A 21,000-nucleotide genomic window follows, 5' to 3' on the forward strand; every position below is an offset into this window, starting at 1 on the left:
ATATATATTTGTTTCTATTCCTTTTTAAACACAACCTTAAAGCATTCATTCATGTGTTGAGGTTTCCTATAAACTTGTATTACTGCCTAAACTTAATTAAGGAATTATCACTCTGCTAAGACAACAAGCTTATGTTAGTCCACTATTGTTCTCAAGATACTCTGACAAGAGAGAATGAAGATATTGTAAATATGGATTCATTGAATTAGAAGCACAAGTTATGATATGAAGGGGATCCCTAGAAGAAGAAGAATCTAAAAGATTATAAAATGAGACTAATTAATGAGAGGTTGCATGTACCTAGAGAAATAATAAAAAGTAGTGGAATCTAGCTAAAACATCTACATGCCTAAGAGGCAAAAGAGAAATGTGGATGACTATATACATTGGCAAATTAACAAAATTAAAATGAATACAATTTCATTCTCATGTGTCTATGCTTCAGCTCCTGACTTTATAGTGTCTTAGGCTTCAATCTCTAGTATTCCAAGAAGAGGAAATAACACTCAAAAGTAAGAAGTACTAGCATAAGATCACAGTAACCAAGAAGTTAAAAGGAACTGAGTTCCCGATGAGCAAGTCATAAGTCTAAAGCAAACAACGAGCTTGCAGAATCTTACTTGGGAGTAAGTATACAAACAATTCATTTCATTATCACAGCTGGACAGTTAAAAAAATGGGTAAAACTAACAAAAGAAAATAAACAGTTTCCTAAAAATAAAATAGAACTTCTGTTGCTAGGTCAAAGATTTGTAGCAAGAAACAAGCTGTGTACATATTTTTTTTTTTATTAGTCCACTTCTTTCTGAAATTTTCAATTGCCTCCACTCTCATTCTCAAGATTTCACAGCAAGATTGCTGATACTGCATATTGATGGAATCCAGAAACAATATCAGAATAAAAACACTATCACAAAAAAAAAAAAAAAAAGGATTCCAACAGAAACACATATTAAAAACCACATAAAGATTATGCCTTTATCAATAAATTAGAATTACCCAATTTTTATTAGAAAATAACTCACGATGAGGAAGCTCAAAAAGACACAGAAGCAGATTTGGAGTTAGAGGCAGGAGGTGCTGATCGATTTCAAGGAGATCTAAGGCAATTATTGGATGCTAAAAAACTGCAGCAGGTTCCTGAAGGTAAAGGTTTAGATAATGCTAAGAATACTGGGGAGATATCACTTGGTGGTCATCAACAATCTGATGCTACTGAGATGAGAAATACAACAGATGTTACTAGGACACTTAACGCTACAACTCTTGTTTCTGGGCAGAAGGTTAAGGATCCTAGGTTTGAACTAAAGGAGTCTGGGCAGAATCATGTGACAAACGTAGGTAATGCTTCAACTGTTAACAAGGATCAAACAAAGTTTCCAAGTGATATCCCTACTAGCATAGCTTTGGCTAGGATCTACAAAGTTGTGGGTGATCAAAGTTCAACTATTGAACCTGGGCATCTTCAGCAGGTGCACGATCTACCTTCTGCTGCAGCTGGTGAATCAGTTGATAAAACAGCAGGCCTTAGAGCTACTGTTATGGCCGATGAGGGGCAATATCAGGTAGGTGGTATGGCTTTGGAGTGTGCAGATCCTACATTTTCTAAAGCATCAAATACAGAGGCTAAACATCCTCAACTTTTAGTTGGAGTTGAGCAACCTACTTTTGAGATTTTGTAACGTACTGCTGATATTGCTGGTTCATTGAATACAACAGCTGATCGAGCTGCTACTGATGCTGTTGAATCAGTGTTTCAAGGAGCTAAGGTTCCTACAGGAGCTGGGCAAAGCACCACTGGTAGGCGACACATATTCTCTCAAGCAGTTACAAGTGAGAATATCTTGAAAAAGACAGATGTGTGGCATGATCAAACTGGAAATTCGATGCGGCGCATTGAATCTGCAAATATTGTCCATGATGATAAAACACGAGCAGTTCCTACTAGTGGTGAAGGTACATCTAAAAATACTGACGATAAACTGGCTGTTCATGCGGTGCAAAAAATAAAAGGTGGAGAATGGTCAGTGATTAATCGAACGATTCCATCACCAAACAAAAATAATTCTCCAGTTCAGGTTGTGGCATCAAAGGCAGTTAGTGTTGCTAACTCTTTTGGTATTTTAATGAATGAAACTGTGGTGGATGATGTTGGGACGGGTGTGCAGCATGTTAACTGTGATGCAAACTCAGAAAATAGGCAATCAAAATCTGCAGAAGCAAAGAACAACAGCTTTCCAAGAACACATGTTTAATTGTTTCGAAGGACAATGTTCCTGCTGATGCGCAAATAAATGGGGCATTCCAAGTGTTTACTGCAACCACAATGTCCCTAAACCACAATGATGCTGGAAACAGGGGGCAGCGTAATAAGAGAGATCAAATCATCGACAGTGCAAAACAACAGTTTGAATGTAAGGCAGCTTCAAAAAACAGTCTATCAAATGCACCAGGCATTGCAAAACAGAACCAGCTATCAAAAACTACTGCAGCTCCAACTAGTGCCTCAACAGACATTGTTCTTGTTGAGGATCCAAATGCAGTGGCAGCTACATTAACATCTGGATCAACAGTACATATCTGCAATCCAGATTTGGATAAATTGATAAAGGAATCAAACGTAGCTATGTGGCTGCATACCATTCAAAATGTTAACGCCCCATTGGTTACTTTGAATACCTCCGTTCATGAGATCCCTTCGCAATCGATGGAGTCTTATGGTGAGCGATCAGTTTATTCTGGACAGCAACTACTGTCAACATGTAACAATCAACAAGAAAATGCAGGTATGACTTCTTTCTCTCAAACATCCACAAATGAAGGAAGTTGTTCTAAGGAGCAACAAGGCGCTACTAGTGCTGTCATGGTAGGTCGTAAAACATGGGCTGACCAAGCAGAAGAGTTTGAAGAATGGGAAGAAAACTTTGGCTTGGAGTGTGGTGATAACAACTCTCCAAGGCAGAATACAACTCCAAAAGTAATGAAGCAGCAGCAGATTTCAAGTGCTGCAGATGTTCGACAGAATCAGCAGCAAGCAGTCGCGCACCGAACACCTAAAAATAGGAGATCTCCAGGCGTGCAAGACCAGGTACTTCAACATGAGGCAACTTCAAAAAACAGTACAATGCTGCAGTTTTCCAGCCCTCGCGTGGTAAAAATTATCAAGGACGCCCATCTGACGCAAAAAACTGAAAGTACTTCGACTGGAAAACTAAAGAGCAAGCTTAATTTGGATGCTCCAGATTTCATTCCTAGAAAGTCTCCTGGTACTACATGCATTCACAATGCAGTAACCCACCAAATTCTGGGCAGGAACATATTGGAACAAGCAAAGCAGGTACTATCTGGATGAAAAATGGAGCAACAAAAAGGACTGGGCAACAGCTGATTTTTGCAAACATTCCAGCTGATACTTTTGTGTCTGGTCAATATGCAACAACACCAGCAGTTGCTCAACAGCAGAAGCAAATTGCAAGCACGCAACAAGCAGTAATATCAACTCCAAATGCTGGACAGCAGCAGCAGCATTTACAACCATGTATTGCAGTAACGACTACACAAGCTGGACAACAGCATTTGGTTACAACCACTCCAACTATTTCTGTGAATGAGGAAGTAAACGTTAGGCGACTCCCAATGAGAGTTGCCAAACAAAAACAGGCATCCCCAACTACATCTACAAGGTCCAAACGTTCAATAAAAAAGTCATGAAGTTTGAAGACATTCTGAAGAGGTTTGATGAAGATGATCAAGAACTACAAATTGAAGAAGTTGCAAGTTTGGGCAACAAGGGACAAGAATCAAATTCCTACTATATCTTATTTTACCATTTTATTAGTATAGTCATTTGTAATATCATCACGGAGTATGTTATAAACTCTGTGATGATCATAGAATATTTATTGCTCTCTAGCTCTTTCTTTTTACATGCTTGTTAGTAGGCGAGGATATTTATTCCTCAACGGGATTAGTAAGGTAAGGTTAGGCCCAGTATGTGGTTGCTCATGTCCTATGCCTTTGGAAAGACATCCAAATGGCTATGAGAATATATGCCCTCGTGGGACTTTGCCGGCAGATCGATAATCCTCTACATGAGGCTGCCATCATATGACAATGTGAGGCGCAAAGGAGTGACTATATAGCGAAGGCATACAGGCAACACTACTGGTGCTATTGTCCCCCTTATATGTACTTTTCCTATATGTTGCACTTTTCTTTTCTATTATTAATAAAATAACTACCGGGCAAAAAACAAAAAGAAAAAAGAAGAAGAAGAGAAAATACAGAGAAGAACCACAGATTCCAACATAAACATATATTAAAAATACATAAAGATTGTGCATTCTAATGAAATTAAAGTTACCCATTTAAGATTGTGCCTTATAATTGAAGATGGAAAAAATAAGCAGAAAAAGGAAAGACAAACTTACAGTCGCACAAGAGGAGTGGTTAGTGAGAAGAAAGAGAGAGAGCTGAGGAGTGACGAGTGATTTACAGTCACAGAGGAGAAGCGAACGAGAGATTGAAGAACAACGGCCTCACAGGTGGAAATATCGAGAGCGAGAGAGAGAGAGAAATAAAGGAAATTGGGGAAATAGAGTTTTGGCCTGAAATATTATATTTATATTTCTCACTACCGTATTCGCAAACCAAATTAAATATTCTTTAATTATTTTAATTTTAATTTTGCGACCGAAGCGGTCGCTTAGTTGGTCAACTGATATTTTTAACTTTTTATTGTCCGATCGAATCGGTCGCAAACGTGAAGGCGGGAACTTGGCGCGTTATTTTTTTAATGCTTTTGTCGGAATAATAGTCGAATTTCTTATTTTAAAAAAAATAAAAATTCAATCTTTTTCCGATTACTGTAGTCGCAAAAGTAGTCCCATTAGCGACTACTTCATTTTCAGTCGCAAATTTTGATCACAAATTGATGTTTTTCTAGTAGTGGTTGTCAAGCCTGCACGTACAACCACAAACTACATGTATAACTTCATATACCGAAGGAGCTGATCTTTGCCACGATCATGCCGATTCGACCATTACTAACCGACCCAACTTTTTTCAATTTACTCTTGACCCACCTTAGAGATAATAATAACTCCATTCACAACGTAACAAACTCAATCCGCACTCATCCCGAGTGACCCGAATCGCAAGACCACATCGTCTCAATACTCATGAACCATCTCATACCCTCTTTATGCGCATAATAACATCTCCAACTGGTACACCCATTCTGCAAGACCTTTCGCAAATCCGAAGCTATTTTTTCCTTTACTCCAATACTACACCGCATATCCAATGATAAAATAGAACATTCCAGGTTCCGTTCGCAATCCACTGCGAAAACTCGGTCCTTAACCACACAACGGACCCGAAATCCTTAGGCACGACACTTTAATTCTTGAACCCATTAAGGACCGTTGTTGAGAGCCACCTACTCTGACCTGGTCCTGAATATAACCAACTCCAATGCTCTGCGAGCACATGAACACCCTCTCAAAGAAGCAACCCGCTGAACTCTTTCCCTTGTACATTACACCCATAAGAAGCATAACTCCGAGTCTTCCCAAAACCTGTACCTAAATTGATAAGGCAAAGCACATCGCACATTCATCAAGCTCCTTGCTCAAATTACTCCTGATATTTTCTTTTCTTAGTCATAAATAATCCACCAACGTACCAACAATCATAAACCGCACAAACAAACAACCATGTGATCCAATCGTAGACGGTGGGCTCCCCCACTTAGCTTTAAACTACCATCACATAATGTAGAGACCACATCGATTCCTCCTTCTCAATTACCATGATCTCACACCGTTAACCCGCCAAATTTCTTGTAGTCTCTTGTTAAACTTTTCTTAAGCATTCCGAATTATTAGCCACAATCGCATATTCGACCTTTTGTTAGGTAGTAAGTAGAACTCATCGTAGAAACTTCATCAACATCACACAACCGCTAACCTGCTCATAGGAGATAACCCACCTGTGGAATTCCATGTTCCTCAATACAGTAGCCACCATTCCAAATAAAATTCATAGACCTAGTCGCTCCCCACCACAATTCCCAAATCGCTCTAAACTTTTCTCAAGGCAAGTGGCTAACCTACCACAAAATCCATATGCTACTCTGCCACTTTGGTTAAACCATCTTCTTTAAGCAACTTCTCGATATTTGCTTTTTATACTTGACCTGCTAGTAATTCAACCACCGTGAGACACCTCTCACCATGTCCTTCATCATCCTTCGCTGCCCAAATGCTGCGTCAAATCAAAACCCATCTCTGTAGCACCTGAACTAATAAATTGCTACCAACTCCAAACCTCCTAGAAGATCATCTTTCTCGAGCAGTCAACATTAGAAATACCAATTCGATTCTGAACCGCTACACACCGCTACCTCTGGCAACTGCTTCTTAGGCGCCACTTTCCCAACATCCTACCCCGAAGGCAAATCGAAGAAGACCATAACACCGATGAACCTTAATGCGTTTCAACAAGGACGACGATACCACATCACAAATGAGAATTCCACCACGCTCGAAAATAGCAAGTCTCGTCACTTCATCAACCAAGGCCTGGACATCCATAGCCCGATTGCCTTTCCTTTGCTGGAATTGAATGCTGAACCTCTAAATCATGCACTGAGAAATCCTCCTTTCAAGTTATTCACTTCCTCAACACACAAACAAGAACCCTACCATCACACCAACATTGTACGATAACAACGCATATACATCATAGCTATTAGTGCACAGTCTCAAAACCATTGGGACTACAGATACTGAGTTGGAATAAAAGAATATCCTTCCGCAAGGTGATGATAATAGCCTACCCGAACACGCAGGGAAAAAATATCCTGCACCACGTCTGTAGTACCAATACAACTCCTCGATACCCAATTGACAACAAGCACCCCATGTCGTGTAAGATTGAGTAGGAAGGAAATAAAGGCAAAAGCCTCAATGGAATCAACCGCACGATGAGGATATCAAGAAGGGAAGTGCTCCTAACAGCCCTGTAGCCTCTCGAAGATAAGTACAGACGTCCCCGTACCGATCCGCAAGACTCTACTAGACTTGCTCATGACTCGTGAGACCTAAGTGAGCCTAACGCTCTGATACCAAGCTGTCACGATCCAAAATCCACTAAAGGTCGTGTTGGCGCCTAACACCGCCGTCAGGCAAGCCAACGGTGATTTATCAATTAATTTACTCATTTTAGCATTTGAAATCAAAATGTTTCCTTAATTAAATCGTATGAAATATATTTTCAAAGTAAGTTATAATATTTACACAACTACATCAACGAACAACCCATAGGAACCCCCAAAACTCGGTGTCACAAGTACATGGGCATTTTCTAAGGAATATAATAATAATATAACATCTATCCCTAGTGTAATAAGATAGAATAAAATAAATAGCACAATGGAGACTCGGTGGACTGCGATGCGTAGCCTGGAATATAGCTCACATAAAGTCTCCTCAACAGGTGCGCCTATGCGCCAAGGTGATCATTAATGAACTTGTCATATCCTGCACATTTAGTACAGAAGTGCAGCATGAGTACGTAAATTAATGCGTACCTAGTAAGTATCTAGCCTAACCCCGAAGAAGTAGTGACAAGGGGTCGACATCGACACTTACTAAAGGTCCAATAAAATAATATAGTAAAACATGAGCAGATATGAAGCATACGACAATGGTGGGGTAAATCTGTAAGTTACATAACCTTCCAATCACTCTTTTAAAGCATGAATTTCTAAACCTTGTATTCTACCTTAACAGCTCAGAAAAATGTCAAGTGTAATTATCCTATAAATAGGAAATACCATAAAATGCTGGGCATCAATGGAAAGATTAGGTTGTAAATATCCGGGCTACTAGAGATATAACGCACGATTCTGCCGAGGTCGTTCAGCCCGATCTAAAATAATGTGTACACTACCGAGGGTCGAGCGGTACGAACCATATATACATCTGTTATACTGTTGAGGCGTTTGGCCCGCTCCACAAGAAAAGGAAGGAGGTTACTGAATTTCGAGAAACGTGCTTACAATACAGTACATGAGCACAAAAATGAATATAATCTTTACCGTTTCTCAAATAACTCGCCCACAACTCAAAGTGTTAAGGCTCGACCTAGTATACACATATTTATTTCTAAATCAATTTCAATTATAACTTAAATTAATGAAGCCAGCAAAATGAGTCCAAATAATTCAAATATTACATGATAAGGTCCTAAGTCTACCCGGACATAAACATGATTTAGCTACGTACGGACTCTCGTCACCTTGTGCGTACGTAACACCCACAACTAGTGGCACATAACAGTAAATATCACCTAGGGGGTAGTTTCCACCTCACAAGGTTAGACATGAGACTTACCTCGCTCTGAAGTTCCATAACAGGCTCCAAAGCGTCTTTAACACCTCAAACCAAAGCCCTTCAATCCAAAACTAGTCAAACAATGTGAAAACCAATCAAAATATATTCTAATACCCATAATTAATCAATTTAAACAATTTCCAACTCTGCTCGAAAAGTCGATAAAGCTAGCCCTCAAGCCCACGTGCCCAGATTCCGAAAATATTTGAAGATAAACTTTACCCATGATACCACGAACTCAAATATATGATTTATTCCTAATTCCATATCCAAAATCGTGGTCAAAATCCAAAAATATCAAATTCTAGGTTTTCTACCAAAAACCCCACAATTTCTATGTGGGAATTACTTACCTTGGCATAGATGATGAAAATCTCTTCTTAAAGCTCCCAACAATCGCCCAAACCATGTGGAAAATGAGGAAAATGAGCAAAACCCCGATTTTAAAACAATCTGCCCAGCCGACCTTCCGCACCTACAAAAAATTCATCGCAGGTGCGGTTCCCTCCAAGCTAGGCAAAATCTGCTTCTGCGGATCATTTTTCACTTCTGCGGTCCACCACGTGCTCCTGCACCCCTGCACGTGCGAAGGTCTTCCGCTTCTGCGACCCCAGTTGCCAATCTCGTTTTTCGCTTCTGCGGAGCACCCTTTTCATCTGCGGGCTTACAGATGCAGAAATACACTCGCATCTGCGGCAATCCCAACTTAGTCCAAATGTCGCTTCTACGGCTCCGCACACGCGGCCAAAACCTCGCAGGTGCGGTTATACCAGATGCCAGCTGCTTCTGCCTTCCTCCCAAGTCCAAACTCGATCCGTTTTCAATCCGACTCGCACCCAAGCCCCTGGGACCCTGTCCAAACATACCAATACATCCCAAGGTATAGTACGAACTTAGTCGAAGCCTTAAACCACGTCAAACAACAAAGAATTACAAATCGATGGCCAAAACCTTTCTTTCAACTTTCCAGCCTTCAAACTTCGACGAACGCTTCCGATTCTTATCAAAACATTCCGGAATGATGCCAAACTTTGTGCGCAAGTCATAAATCATAATACGAACCTATTCCAAGGCTCAGAATCCCAAATGGATATTAATAACATTAAAATCCACTTCAAGTCAAACTTAAGAATTTCTTAAACTTTTAAAATACCAACCTTCCATAATAAGCACTGAAATGCTCCTGGATGGTCCGATACTCAACCCGAACATAAGTCCAAGTCCAAAATTATCATACGAACCTATTGGAACCTTCAAATCTCGATTACGAGGTCATTTACTCAAAAGTCACACCTTAGTCAATTCTTCCTACTTAAGCTTCCGAAATTAGAATTTTCTTTCCAAATCAATCTCGAACTTCCGAAATTCAATTCCGACCACACATACAAGTCATAATACCTGAAGTAAAGCTACTCAAGGCCTCAAACTCCTGAACGATGTACTAGAGCTCGAAACGACCGGTCAGATCGTTACAAGGGCTTCGGCATATTACATCCACACTGTGATAGATGGTGTGAAACGCTTCATTATTTTCCTTCAAAATAAGAGATGTAATTGTGGACAATTCCAACTTGATGAACTTCATTGTCCACATGTTTTGGTGGCTTTGAGGCATAGGAATGAGTCTTATGAAAACTATTGTTCCTCTTATTACACGAGGGAGAGCCTTCTGTAGACTTTTGAAATACCAGTAGACCCGTTGCCTGATGAAAGCAAATGGAATGTGCCATAACATATAGAAGAAGAAGTTATAATGCCACCTACTGGGAAAAGGCAGCCAGGGAGACCTCCAAAACAAAGATACAAACCATATGATAAAATAAATGCAAAGAAGTACAAGGTTTCATGTAGCAACTGCGGACCAGAAGGGCATAACAAAAGATCTTGTAGGAATGCTCCCAAAAGAAAATAAGAATTGATATAGTATAAAGAATTTTTTGTTACTGAGTACTGTTGATCATAATCTATCCTTTAAGACATATTCAGTTGTATTTGTTCTGTTCTAGAGAATTATAGTTGTGGTATAATTGTGTTGCTAATTTGAATAAAGATTGTCTCCTATAATGAATGTTTGGTAAACAGATTTCAACTCTTAATGCAATTGGTTTGTAGTTGTTTTGTTCAAAAACTAGGTTTATTTATTAGTTTTAAGCTTTTCCTAACAACACTACTAAAATTGAATAGATTATGTATTTTGTCTAGTAGTTGTAGACATAATTGAAGTTATGCTGTAAAGAAATTATATAGTACCAATATCGAGATCAAGTACTAACAACTTTCAATAAAAGAAACATGCCACAAATGTTTTCTATTGTAAGTAGTAGAATTCTGGACAAAATAACAAAACAAAAGGTAAAACAACTGTAGCACAAATCCGCTACAAATAAATTGTAGCTAAATTGTTCTTAATAAGTAATTTTCCTACAACTTTAATATAATCCAGCTACAACTAAACACTTTCACTATAATTTTTCTACTGAAAAGGCAGCCAGGGAGACCTCCAAAACAAAGATACAAACCATATGATAAAATAAATGCAAAGAAGTACAAGGTTTCATGTAGCAACTGCGGACCAGAAGGGCATAACAAAAGATCTTGTAGGAATGCTCCCAAAAGAAAATAAGAATTGATATAGTATAAAGAATTTTTTGTTACTGAGTACTGTTGATCATAATCTATCCTTTAAGACATATTCAGTTGTATTTGTTCTGTTCTAGAGAATTATAGTTGTGGTATAATTGTGTTGCTAATTTGAATAAAGATTGTCTCCTATAATGAATGTTTGGTAAACAGATTTCAACTCTTAATGCAATTGGTTTGTAGTTGTTTTGTTCAAAAACTAGGTTTATTTATTAGTTTTAAGCTTTTCCTAACAACACTACTAAAATTGAATAGATTATGTATTTTGTCTAGTAGTTGTAGACATAATTGAAGTTATGCTGTAAAGAAATTATATAGTACCAATATCGAGATCAAGTACTAACAACTTTCAATAAAAGAAACATGCCACAAATGTTTTCTATTGTAAGTAGTAGAATTCTGGACAAAATAACAAAACAAAAGGTAAAACAACTGTAGCACAAATCCGCTACAAATAAATTGTAGCTAAATTGTTCTTAATAAGTAATTTTCCTACAACTTTAATATAATCCAGCTACAACTAAACACTTTCACTATAATTTTTCTACTGAAAAGGACAACTAATTCCTTTTGTTACGGACTTGTGTTCTCTCCCTCACAGCTGATGCACCTTTTTTTATTGCTAATCTCCCAGTCACCTCACTTTCACTAATTGCACCAAGATCTTGCTTTTTCCTAGTATAATCCCAAAAGAGCGCTCCATAGCGTCTACGATATTGATCAATATCAGAAAGGTCTTACTTTGAAATCGAGAGCTATCCAATGCTGACATATTCTCCAAATGTTGCCACGTGTACACCACAGTCACTGCAATAAATAATAGTGGAAAAGATTTAGCATTCAATGTAAAATACAATTGGTTAAATTGAAGGAAAAGTAGCACATACAGTGACCCCTCTTTTTGCTGGGGTATCTCACCGACCAACCACTAAATGTCAAGAGGGTCAGTAACACCTTTTTCAATGTATGCCTTTATGTTCTTTTAGTTGATGTCTGGACGCTTGCCATAGAAGTCGGTGCATGACAAGTATAGGGGGATCATAATAGAAAACTTGTCGACTACAGATTCAACAAGTTTGTGATTACGTGAAGAGACCATAGAATCATAAACATATAGAATCCTATCGGTAGTGTCAAACACAGCCAACAACCAATGAAATTTCTTAACTATGTTTATGGGCATAATCACAAAATCAACTTTGTCCCATGTAACATTTGCAAATAATCGGTACCCCAATATGTATTCTGATACGACGTCCTGGGGTTTGAAAACAACAAGCTTCCTATCAGCAGGGGCATTACTGTACCTCTCATAAATTTATTCTATTCTAGTATTGAACATACAGTTAGTGGTTGTAAACCGTGTTCTGTTTTCAGGACCATACTTTCCGCTCTTCCTCAAATAGTATAAAATAACATCAATGTGCTGCAAAAAAATAGATTTTATTATTTCTCACTGTTGCATACAATTTAACTATAATTTTCAAACAAAAAATCTATAGATATCTAAAATAACAGAATACTTCAGCTAATCATTATATTCTGCCAGGGTATGTGTGTACCGTGTTGTTGAGGATTTACCCGGGATGTGCCAAAGTATAAAACTAGTACTTTTTATCAACTTTCTCCACTCCAAGATTAAACCACAGGTTGAGATGGTTATATTTTATAGTATAAGGAGCCTTCTTCCTATTTAAAGACATAGCAAGTATAATTAAAATGTAGTTGCAATTGAAAATTCATAAATTCTATGCACTCGATAATACAAAAAAGTGTATAATCTAACCTCTTTGAAACCGTGTCGGTATCTAAATATAACCATGTATTGAATTCTTCCAACAAATCAGGATCAAAACCGTCGCCAATAACCCTAGTAAATAGATGCTTGATGTTGAAAATTGGAGGAGGTCCAGGAGAAGTGCTTCCACTAGAACTGAAATAAGGGAGAAAGGGGGATCTGGCATGCTTTCCAGGAACCCTTGTTCTTCCTTGATGGACAGAGGTTGTTTCATCTTCACTAACCTCGTCGAACTTAACTATCTGTGAGAAGTTCTCGGGCAGCTCAAAATCTTCAAGTGTTGTTGCCCTTTTTCCAGACCTAGAGTCATTGTTTGAGTCAGCTACATTGATGAAGTCTACTGGTTCACCTACAAAGTTAAAAACAAAAGATTAACATTGTATGTTGCTTGAATAAGAAATGTTGGGAAACAATAAATGATATGAAAGCTATTGTGTTTTCTACAATTATATTGTAATATATAATTCCACTTAAATTTTCATTGCAATCCTCTCCTTGTTGTATAACATTTGCTTCTTGAATTGGAGATTGCAAATGCATAGTCTCCTTCTCCTCATTGAAATGCTCTCCTTGTATGCCAACATTTGCATCCTGTTTTGGAGAATGCACATGCATAGTTTCCTTCTCTGTGACAACAAATGAGTACAACTTAAGAGAATTGTAGATCATTTGTAGTAAACTCAAATAAAAATTGTAGTTGAATTGTAGTTAATTTGTTAAAATGATGTCATGTAGCTGAGATGTAATATGTATTGTAAAATATGTAGATAAAATGTACTAAATCATACCTGCAGTTTGTTCCTCCAATGCCTCTTGAAATTGGGAAGATAAGTCAACACCTACCGGGCATGATATAGGAACATTCTCTTCTTTTTGAATGTGAGACATGTGTCATGTATCTAAGACAACAATTGGAAATATAATGTAGATTATTTGTTGATAATTTAGGCTATATGTAGATATAATATAGATATAATATAAATATAATGTAGATTATTTGTCATCAAATTGTGTTAAAACTGTTAAAATACATGTTTTACCGCTGCTTCCCAACCCTTGTTTAGCACTACTACCATGATATTGTTGTTTATTCTTTTTTTTGTAATGCTCATCATTTTTCGCAGAACTGTAAGTAAACTGCAAGCAGATTTTGTTAGGCTATATACTTTATGAATGCTAATATAAACATAAACATGGTAAACAATGTTTTCAAAATGAATATATTTTGAATGAAACCTTAACATCAATATTAGTATCCTATTGACTTTTTATTGCCTATAACACAGACTTGATGGAATCATTGAGTAGAACTCGAATGCTACCTAGTTCTTCAAAAACTTAAAGAACAAAAAATGCTTATAATGTATCTGACAATAAGAGGCTTATAGACATATAAAAAAGACTAAAAAAACAAGAAATAGGTAAACCTTTATCTTGAACAATCCAAGGTCTGAACCGACCTAAGTATAAAAATAGAAAGAGTTAATGATATAATTTGCATAACATAAATTAAAGAAATCAGCTAGGCATATCATTAGTTGTTACCTTATAAACATCTTTTCTTAATTTTTTTAATTATTTTAGAATATCTTTCTTGTCATTTATTCCCATTGCCTGCTTATGTAAGGATCCGACCAGTCATTTTGAGAGTTGTATCCCCGTTTTCCCATTTACTGCTTATTTTGTGCTTTATAATTGCTATGTGACTTGCCGGGGTAGTTGGTTCTGGTCCGGAAAAGTTTCGGAATGAGTTGAGACACTTAGTCTCAAGGTTGAAAGCTTAAGTTGAAAAAGTTGACAGGATATTGACTTATGTGTAAATAACTCCGGAATGAAGTTTTGATGGTTCCGTTAGCTCCGTTGGGTGATTTCGGACTTAGGAGCGTGCCCAGATTGTGATTTGGAGGTCTATAGTTGAATTAGGCTTGAAATGACGAAAGTTGAAAATTTAGAAGTATGACCGAGAGTGGAATTTGTGGTTAACGGGCTCAGATTGGGGTTCCGGGAGTTAGATAGGTTTGTGGTGTCATTTGTGACTTATGTGCAAAATTTGAGGTCAATCGGACGTGATTTGTTAGGTTTTGGCGTTGTCGGTAGAAGTTGGAATTCCTTAGTTTCAATAGGCTTGAATTGAGGTGCGATTCGTGTTTTGATATTTTTTGATGTGATTTGAGGGATCAACTAAGTTCGTATTATGTTTTAGGACTTGTTGGTATAATTGGTTGAGGTCCCGGAGGCCTCGGGTGGAGTTCGGATAGTTAACGGATCAAATTTGGAGTTTGAAAGGTTGTTGTAGCTAAAGTCTTCTCATGCGATCGCACATGTGGAACTTTTGTCGCATGTGCGAGCTGGAAAGCGCAAAAGCGACCTAGGATGGAGGTGTGTAGTGGTCGTAGATGTGGCATCATGAGCGCAGAATCAACGTTGGCCAGTGGGGGAGCTTGCGCAGGTGTGATGGAAATTCCGCACCTGCCATTACGCAGATACAGAGGTAGGACCGCAGAAGCGAAAAGAGCCTTGGGGAATGTGATCTCGTCCAAGTTCACACCTCAATTCGAGGTTATGAAAACGGTTGATGCAATAATAATACTCAACAAGAGTCGGGGTCAAATTCCACAGGGAGCTATATGTATGGGAGTTAGTAGTATATATCGTAGCGCGTGAGTTTGTATATCTAAATTTGTACTTCCACAATATTGGGTTGTTTTAAAGTCTAAATTAAACTACGATTGCAATTTAAAAATAAAACTAGGAAATTGTTTTTGTTGTTTTTCAAATGTTGTAAAAAAGCCTAGGGCTATGACCTCCACCTAGGTGTTTGCCTAATGGGATATAAACTTTAAAGCTTGTTTTATTGGTTGACGTATATCATAGCCATCAACACTCAATTACCCACTCAATACCTCTCGGTCAGAGAGTGATTTTGCCTAATTTGGCTTTCTCAATTCCAAATGGGTATTGAACAAAATCGTTGATAAAAAGCTCAAGTCAGGTTGTTACTATCTCTACGTTCAACCGTTTAATTGGGATTGTCAATCTCTCGATTGACCCAATTTCTTGTTAGCCAAGTTTTCCTAGACTAAGTCTCTCTTTCTCAAATAGAGACCAAGTCAGATAGGCATGAACTAATGTTTGCAACCATTAATTCCACAAATAAAAGCAAAAACAAGGATAAATAATAAACACCCAACCATAAACAAGCATTAAATTAAACACCCATTAAGTTTATACAGTAGGGTTGGGTCACAACCCTAGTGAAAATCTAGCTACTCATGCTTGAAATGGAAGAAAAAGAAGAAGAAATGATAATTAAACTCATATTACTAATTAAAGTGATAAAATCTATGTTCAAATAGCTCAAAATATGAAAAACTACTAAAAAGAGTAAAAGGAAACGGCTACTGTAGTAGCTGATGTCAAAAGTTGACCTAAAAATGTGAAACTTGTCTATTTATATAGGGTTGGAAATTTCGAACAAAAATGCCCTTTCGGAGGTTCTGCGACCACACAATTCTATGTGCGTCCTCACTTTTCTTCAGTTTGGCAGGACTGGAAGTCTGCGGCCGCATAATTCTGAACTGCGCCCGCACTGCACTCTTTTTGCAGTTCGCAGAATTGTAACTGCGGTCGCACCTTACTCTTCTGCGGTCCGCACAATTGTATCTGCATCTGCATAATTCTTCTTCTGCGTCCGCACAATAATTGTGCGGTCCACACTTTTGATGGACTTGAATTTCAAATTATCTGAACTTTGCTCCTGACCCAGCTTCTGCGGCCACATACTTCATGTGCGGACCGCACTTTGTACCAGTATCTGATTGATTTTCCTTCATAACCTGTGGCCGCAGATGATATTCTGCAGTCCGTACAATTGAGCCTTTGTGCCTTTTTTTTGTCCTTGAGTTCAGATTACTCCTTCTTGAGTTGGATTTCATCTCGGGAGTTCATCTTCCAATATTCCTGCAATTAAGCACATTTCATCAGTTTTCAGGAAGACAACTAAATGATTTTGGACTAAAACGAAAGCTAAAAGGCCCTAATAAGTAGTCAAAGTCCCCACTTATTAACTCCCCCAAACTTAAGCTTTTGCTTGTCCTCAAGAAAATAAAGTGGTTTCCACCTCCACAAGTTAGAATCCATTCCATCAAATCAAAGTGAGTCATTCATACATCAATTGGGACCAACAATTACCCACACCACTTAAGAATTATCAACAAGGCAACAAGTTAAACTTTTAAGAACAAATAGTTCTAATGTGACACTTGAGCATCAAGAATTGACTTTATTCATCAAGGAAGCTCGCTCTTTTATGTAGGTCATTGTGGATCCCAAACTCGTCCTCCTCTACTCTCCGTTTGCCTATATCACTTAAGAATTTAGCACTCAATCCAAAGATTTGCGAAAGGTTCACTCATCTCTCTTAAAAGAATGCCGCAAGTACGGCTTTAAGTACCATAGGCTTGCCCCTCATGTAAATCACCACTTATGTAATCTCACTCGGCTTGAAATCACGTAGGTTTTTTTCGGAATGCAATGAAGGTTTTTGGACTAAGGTTGGTTATGCTATGATAGAACGGGTTCATCTTTCCTTAAGCACTCCATTTTCTTTTCTCAGCTTATGCTTTGCCAACTCTTTGAGGCATTTTTTTCCTTGGGGGAACTAGAGAGACTTAACATCACTCTTTCTTGATCATGATATTCATTTTCTCCTTCTTTGATTTCTCCATGCTTTTCCTTATTACATTTCTTTGAATCCCTTCAACTCTTCACCTTATTCACTTTCTTTTTGCATTTTTTTTGTTCTTCCTTTTTCTTGTTTTCCTTCTCATCATTTCTTTTCTCTTTTTGTGCCTTGATACCTCTTTCAAGTTCCTCATCTCTCCCCCAAACTTACATTTTTAGCCAGTTGTTTTACAAGAGTGTTAAGGAAAGTTCGGGTGCCAAGAGAGGGTCATGACAAAACGAGTAAAGGCTTGTAAAATAGTTATCAAATGAGAAGGGTTTTAGGCTCAAATGGGTTGACTAGGTATAACAACACATTGGTGGGCAATGGAAAACTTCAAGCGGCTCAAGGAGATCCTGCAATCACTTCTCAAGCCAAGCAAAACTTAAAATTTAGCCTAGAAACACATTCGGGGCAAGTTCTAGACCATGCACGGGTACCTGGACTTGCAATAACATCTCATCTCTCACGCAGCTGGGTTGTTAAAGAGGATAGAGTCGAGAGCCCACAACGACCATATTCAAGATTGAAAAACACTATGGTTCGATTGAACCACTCGATGATTGTCTAAGTCAACACAAGAGTCACAAGGTCACTAACTAGAGCTATTTCTTTCCAAAAACCTTGTTTTAAACCATAAGCACGTAGTTAAGTGTGTTGGTACCAAGTGAAGCATGTTTGACTCTTCGAGCATGACTCAATTAGGTCTTTTTATTTATTACCACTACTATTATTACCTAAACACCAAAAATGAACTCAATCCCTTAAGAAGGTTGTCACGCCATTCATCGTTGGGAAGAGTCACCCGATTCACACAAAAACTACCTTTGGAAAGAACCGTGACATTAAGAAAACTAAAGGCTATTTATCCACTAAAACATAGAAAGAAGCTATTAAATCAACAAGAAGATACTAATTCAAAAAGAAAACAAACATAAAGATAAAGAAGCTACAAAGCAAAAGAAAATCTATTGAAGGCGTAATGAATATATACATAATGAGAGATAAGAGAGAATATATACATAATGTGAATGAAGAAGAAAATAGTAATAAGTTAATTACAGGACAAATGTCTCATAGTTATCAAAATATATAATCATCAAAATGAGTCAAAGAAACTCCAACCCCCAAATAAAACTAAGCATTGTCCCCAATGCTTAACAACATAAGAGTAAAAGAAGGGTGAGAGTGAAGAAAACTCCCTATGGCGCTGTTGCCATCTCTGTGTCCCCAGCAGTGGCACCGACCTCAACCTTATCCAATTGGATCTCATCATCCTTATGTTCGGGAGTGGCTGGGTTGGTGAACATCTGACGGACTGCCTCAGCAGTGTCATCAACAGTGTCTGGCTCCTCAGACTAGCCAGCTGATGCTGTAGGTGCTGTAGGAACTGGGCCTGGGTAGTGCGGGTCTATCAGCATATTAAATGGAAAGTCTCCGGCTGCTGCAATCTTGGTAACCTGTCGTCGGAGCTTGTCCACTGACTTCTTAAAGGCCTGGGACTTCCGCATCTTCTTCACTTCCTTGGCCAGCTCCTCAATCACGGACCCATGCTGTACCAGAGTGTCCATAATAGTCTTTTTAATTTCCAGAAGCTTCTTCAAGGTTTCTTCAACTGTGGGGGAATCTGGGATATCGGAATAGATGACTGTGCTGCAACATGACTGGATATGTCAGACAACTTTGTAGTAGCTATCTGCATCCAATTGTTTAGGCTCACCAGTGTCTGGGAGAGTCGCAGCGCAGTCAGTAGAGTAGTGGGCATCGGCACCGTCTTCAAAGTCGAGGTGGAAGGCACTGAGGCTGAAGGTGGAGGCATGGCAGTTGCACTGGCTGAAGGCTCTGCTGAAGTGGAAGGCATATCTGCTGACTCTGCAGCTACCACCGATGGCTCATCAGACTAGCCTACGGTAGTAGTCGGCTGACCTTTTCTCTTCGGGTTGTGTGCATCCATCAGAGAATACCAAGAGAAAGGCTTCTTTGCCCGAATCTTCGTGTCAAAATCTCTGGGCTCTACCCGTGCATCTGTAAGGTACTCAGTGATGGTGTTGGGATATGGGTAGGAGGTATCAGCTTGCCTGGCGACCACTAATATGTTGGCCGACATCACGACACCCATATTGATCGGGTACCCGGCCATAATAGAGGCTACTAGAACAACCCGTGGAATAGGTAGGTTGGTTTCATTCTGGCACGGGTCTAGTCTACTGCATACAAAGGTATACCCTCCCTTCGCCTCGAAGTTTAGGGTGTTCCACTGAATAGGAACCCCTGCAGTGATCCATGGTGGTGGTGGCCCCGGGGCTACAAGAAGCTCAGCTAGCCATGGGCGAGCTGCATCACCCTTCACTAGCTTCTCCAAGTATTGTGTAGGCTCCACATTCTCAAACCCCAAATAAGAGTTTAGCGTGTGCTAGTCAAATCTCACTTTCAGATTCCTTACTTTTGTCACTTTGGTCCCTTTCTTGATGTGCACCACATTGGCGTAGAACTCCCGGACCAAAATACTCCTTAGCGTCCACAACAGTCTGGGTGAACCACATCCACCCCTTCCGCTCTTGGAACTGTCTCAATACTGCTGGATTATACTTGTCAAGATCTTTGAGTTGGAATTGTCGCTCAAGAGTGAGCGATCTCACAGGACACCATCCACGGAAGTTGGTGAAAGTAGCTAGACTTAAAAAACGGTCCTCCTGGACCTCTTCTTTTTTGACCTCTCAAGGCCGGCAATTGTCCTATCACCCCATCGTCCATCATCCCGAATATCGTCAACAGTAGCCACTGGTGCCTCAGGGACAGGTGTAGAAGAGGGCTTTGAAGCCTCACTGTCACTCTCCGAACCCTCGGAGGTGATATATGAGGAGGAAGGCTCATCCCAGAGTTGATACCTTCACTGTGGCTGTGATTAGACAGCAGGCTGCTCTTGCACTGAGTCCCCCTCTGATGCTTCCTGAGATGGGGCATATAAACTAGATTCGGAGGGCTCTGGATTTCTTCCTTGGCTAACTGTTGCCTTCTTTGCGATTATCTTTTGAAGGGCGAGGGGTAAAGTACTTTTGCCTCTGCCTTTGGAAGGTTCACCCCTCTCCTTTGACGTATCTCCACGGCCTCGAGATCTCACCATTTTCTATAACAAGCAACAGTAGGAGTCAGTTGTAAATCAATTGCAACAGACAGTGAACACACAGTGTAAAAAATATTTGCAGGTAGGGAAGTGCGGACCGCCCAATTTGAACGCACAGCCATAAGATAGGTTGTGCGGACCGCCTAATTTGAACTTGCTGCCGCAATAATGAATCTGCGGTCCACATAATTTTGAGTACGACCGCAGATTTGAAGTGATGTCCACACTTTTATCTTTGCAGCCGCACATTAGATATCCCAAAAGTGGCAACACTGTGATGACAAAGATTACTCTGTTCTGCGGCCGTGATGGAATT

The 21,000-nt window shown here is 39.1% G+C and overlaps 1 long non-coding RNA gene across 1 annotated transcript; it reads right to left on the reverse strand.

Annotated features, from left to right (window-relative positions):
• Nucleotides 1–583: 583 nt before the first annotated feature.
• On the reverse strand, nucleotides 584–4,581 carry LOC107791590 (uncharacterized). Its single transcript, XR_001649295.2, has 2 exons — nucleotides 4,431–4,581; nucleotides 584–864 (listed from the first exon to the last, which is right to left on the reverse strand). It is a non-coding gene; the product is annotated as an uncharacterized LOC107791590 (long non-coding RNA).
• Nucleotides 4,582–21,000: the final 16,419 nt, after the last annotated feature.

Source organism: Nicotiana tabacum, chromosome 23, assembly GCF_000715075.1.
Source record: "Nicotiana tabacum cultivar K326 chromosome 23, ASM71507v2, whole genome shotgun sequence".
NCBI lineage: Eukaryota > Viridiplantae > Streptophyta > Magnoliopsida > Solanales > Solanaceae > Nicotiana > Nicotiana tabacum.